Here is a 4887-nt window from a genome sequence, read left to right on the forward strand (position 1 = left end):
TGCCAGCAGCTGTATCTCCACAGTGCGGCTTCTCCGCCGAGGGGCTGGACTCTGTCCAGAAGCGTCAGGCATTTAGCCCCAGTCAACGTATATTAACCTAGGAGGACTGAGCCGCCAGGTCCCAGGGAGGAGGAGAGGCCGTTCATTTAAGCACCCCACCTGAGGCCTTGCTTCCCAATGAGGAAGAAAAATCCCAGCCCCCTCGTCTGTCTTGCTCTACTAAAATCTGGACAAACCGTCTCATTGTACAGGCAGGGGCAACTCCATTTTAAAAATTCGCCTAAGGACAGATCCACTTGTTAGTTTTGACAACAAAAGGCCACTAACCTCACAGATGCATTCTCCTTGATTTTTTTTTTTCCCCTCTGAGGTCTAAAGTATTTCCTGATCCCAGGTGTGCATTATGTGTGGGCACAACAGACCGACTACCTCTTCTTGGAGAGCACTGGGCCCTGGGGTTGCTGAGGAAGAAGCTGAACAGGCATCAGAAAGCCCTGGCACGGAGCAGGCTGCTGAAGAGAGATCACTCGACGACTTCTTACTCAAAGCCAGATGGTGAACATGAGACGGGGTGAGAGCTAATGCCACTCAGGGGGAAAGCCAATAAGCTAATCCGCTGACACGTTTCTAGAAGCCGGCTGATGGCTTTGGCTCAGAGACTCGCCTGTTCCTGGCTCTGAGCTTCAGAGCACACAAGATGCGCATGGGTGACCCAGCCACGGACTCCCACCAGGAGGAACCCCAAACACTTACACCAGCTCATCCACCTCCTTGCACACAGAAAGCAGCCCCGGCTCACCAACCAAGCCCAGGGCTCCCAATCTACAAGACGATAAGCCCAACCAGTAAGACATTTCCTTCTCCTGTCCCAAATGCTTTCCCCAGCAGTCTGGCCCTCCCTGCTCCTTCTGGGTCATCTGTAAATAAGCACATCCGCATACAGCCTTGAGTGGAATCATTTATGTACCTAATAATATATCAACCAAGCCCACGATGCTGCTCTGAAATAGCAAGCACCACAGCTGAACTCCAGTAGGAGCTCTAATCCCCAGGTTCTTATCCCCGCTAAACTATAGATTAGTTGGTGGGAATTTAAGCCAAATCACCCCTCTGAATTTTTCAACGGGGATAAGATGACCTGCCCACCCCACATGGATGTGGTGACATCAGGTAAGACGGTGCATGAAAGCACTTGGTATCCTGTCAATCACCATATTACATTTCCTAGAGACTTTATGGGGAATTGGTTAATTCCATCTTCACTGAAGACCAGAGAAGATATTAACTGGCAAGTGCTTTATTAGAAATCCAAATATCCATTTATACGTGTCTGAGCCTAGCACACAGATGGTGTCCAACTGTGTGAGATGGGAGAGCAATCTGTATCAAAACAATGCAACTAAATGAAGCTGGCAAGAGTTATAGCGGGAGAAGGTAGACAAAAGGAAAATTCCTGCTCCAACTCCGAGTCCCTGAAAAGTGGCCTCCTTTCCCATCCCACACAACTGCGGAGGACAAGGCTCCCACACGCTACAAGGTTATTCCTAGTGACGTCAAACTGCCTTCTGCCTGACTTCGTGAATAGAACCATCAACAAACAGAGCCTCTGAGAACCAGAGTCTAATAAATTATACAAGTTAAGAATCCTGGCCCCTGGCCTGGGGCCTTCTCTTATTTACCAAATAGACCAACTACAGGGAGCAAACATTTTTTTTTAAATCACTAAATTCCTAGGTTAAGTGACCATTCTCCAAATCCTGTTTATATGAAAAACACAATGACTGACAAGCCCCAACTCTGCATGCTTGAAAGCTGCTCACACCAGTGGCTGAAACCCGAGTCATGAGCAAGGCTATCATCAATGCACATGGACCGGGATCCTACTGTATTAACTGTGCCAGCCTAAACACTGAAGTCTCTGCCCTCCCTTGTTTTTCAGATCTGGACTCTCAACAGCCCCTTCCCTGCACCTTGCGGAGCCTCAGCATGAGTAAGCAAACCACTGCTCAGTATCCCAGGCTCACCACGGTGGGTCTCCCAAATTTTCTTCCACCAAGAAATCAAGTTCTAGGAAATCATACATTGTGCATGATTTATACATATACATATACATATACCGTAAATGTATGCCTATGTGTCTGTTTAAAGCTTGCGGTGAGCAGGGGAGCCCTGCTGTTCACAAAACCAACCCAACAAGGCTGATGGCTTTCCTCCTTGCACTCAGCACTGCTGGTCACTTTGTGCTGCAATAATTTAAACAGGAATTTAAGAATTCAAGACCCCTTTCAATGCCATAGGTGCAGTTCATAGCCAAAAATGGCCATTTTTGTCATGGTAAATCACTTAAACACTGTAGTTCTCTGATGGAAACCCAGATGCTTTCTATTTCTGCAATGAATTCACCTTCTTAAGGAAAGAGACATCATTAGACACCAGTAATAAATGCAAATTGTTGCTGCTGAATCAAACCATGCAATGCTTGCCCAGTTAAATAAACATCAAACTTAGGAGTCTTACCTAGACCTATGGAGAACAGACTTAAAAATGTAGATTTCAGGGACCCCTGGGTGGCTCAGTGGGTTAAAGCCTCTGCCTTCAGCTCAGGCCATGATCTCAGGGTCCTGGGATCGAGCCCCACATCGGGCTCTCTGCTTGGCAGGGAGCCTGCTTCCCCCTCTCTCTCTGCCTGCCTCTCTGCCTACTTGTGATCTCTGACTGTCAAATAAATAAATAAAATCTTTAAAAAAAAAAAAAAAAGTAGGTTCTGGTTATTAGCAAGTAAGAGTCAAGTTAAACTGCATTAAAGGCAGGGCAAGAGGCAGCACCAGAAAGGGTCAGGGGCAGGAGCTACTCCTGCTACTCCAAAGCACTGGACCCTTTCCTTAGATCTCACATCAAGGAAATACAATTTAATTAAGAAAGCCTCAAAAGTCAAGCTGTTCCACATGAAGTACTATTAAAGAAATTGAAGGTGGGCACATATTTCCCTTTGCTAGTATCAGAATTATTTTCATGGCTGAGGTCTCTTGGCCTAGCCTGAAACTGAGCAACTGGCTGCCAACATTTGACACACAGGACCATTTCCTTTTTCGCTAATGGGCCATCAGTTCCTGCATAGGGTAGCCTTGCCTTCACTAACATTATACAATCCATTTACTTCCTCCACATTAGTGACTTAAAATGCACCTTGGGGAGATACTACAGAACAGCAAATACGGAGCCAGGCCAATGCCAGGCTTGCGCAGACATAAGGAAAGAGATGACATCTAGGACAAAGTTAAAAAATAAAATAAAACTTAACAAGCGTGTGTGTGTGTGTGAGTGTGTGTGTGTGTGTGTGTGTGTGTGTGTGTGTAAGCGGGGTAAGAGGAGAGGGGACCCGTCCTCTCTCAATTTGCTGAGGCAAAATCTCCCTGCTGTGAGAGCTGCCACCTCCTGGGAAAAAAGCCAGTAGGTTGCCTCCTCTCTCGGCGGTTACATATTAAGCCTGCAACTGTTTACGCTCAATCTCAGATACATTCTGTTCACCAGCCTCAGAGTTCCCAGCACAGGTGCCCTCAGTTAATCACCCCGCTCGCTCCAGAGGCACTTCCAGCAGTGAAGGATGCTCCAGGCAGTCAGCCAGCCAGAGTCGTCTTTTTTTTTTTAACTGCACCATTCTGGTCCCTAAAGACTTGTTTTTAAAAATTTGGTTTTTGTTTAAAGTAGTTTCTTCAAATGAGAGGCAAACAGTCAAAGGACAAATCTAGGACTTCAATTTGGACAATGAAAAGGCCTGAATGAGAAACGAAGAATCAAACTCCTGATGGTGGCCGCAGTGGGGGAGGGAAGAGAATGAAAATGAACAGTAGACCAAAACATTGAGGAAAAATATTTTCTTTAAAAAAGCGCTGAAGGTTACCTCCCAGGATAAGAACACCAACCTCACAGTCTTTGTGGAAAAAAAAAAAAAAAAAAGACTTACTTTTTTCCAAATATTATTCCAAATATTATTCTAAATATGTGTTTTACAGACAAAGGTCACTATGGATCAAAAACATTCTACAGAAGAAAGCATTTTTTATAGACACTGGAAATAATTTTAATAAAAATTCCATATTTATCTAGATGTGGATATGTTCCATAGGAAGATTTTTAGCAACCAAAGTGCAAAGACAACATGACTGTGACTTTTCTTGCCACACAAAATATTGACAATCTCCCCTTATAGCCTACTCTTAATTGTGAACTGGGACGCCAAATAGATGGCATGTGACTTTTAGAAGTAGGGCTCCAATGGGCAAGGGGAAGGGGGGTCAAGCAACAGAACAAATTCAACTGAAACACAAACCAGCTTTGACCCCAACCAAATCCAAAGTCCAGCCAGAAGCCCATCAGAGATCAATTCAAGTTGTAGTATCACTTTTACAAGGTTATGCCACTTAACACTATTAAACCTAATCAATCCAAATCAAAGCTAAGCACACCCCCATCGCTAGTTCTGTCCTCGTCCTATCCCATTTTTATGAAGGCTCCACGTTACAGCTTAGTTCATACAGGGGGAAGGGGACCTCCAAGTCCTCAGAAGGAGCCATCCTAAATCCTCTGTCCAACTTTTCTTTACCCTGCCCTCCCACCTCCCACCCTGAGATATCAGTCTTACCAAAGAGGTGTGGCTTCTGTCATTGTCTCAAGGAAATTAGTTCTAAATAATACCAGAGAAAGATCAGTCCATGAGCAGCATTCGGTTTTAAGCCAGAGGGATGGATCCACTCCAGCCTCCCTCCCCCGCAAAATCACAATGAACTCCATATTCTCCCTTCTACCACTATAAAGATCTCCCATCTAGAAGCTCCCAACAACGACAGCACAAGGTGTTGATATTACATTACCGGAGGAGAAAGAGAG

This window comes from Neovison vison, chromosome 12, assembly GCF_020171115.1.
Source record: "Neovison vison isolate M4711 chromosome 12, ASM_NN_V1, whole genome shotgun sequence".
NCBI classification, from domain to species: Eukaryota; Metazoa; Chordata; class Mammalia; order Carnivora; family Mustelidae; genus Neogale; species Neogale vison.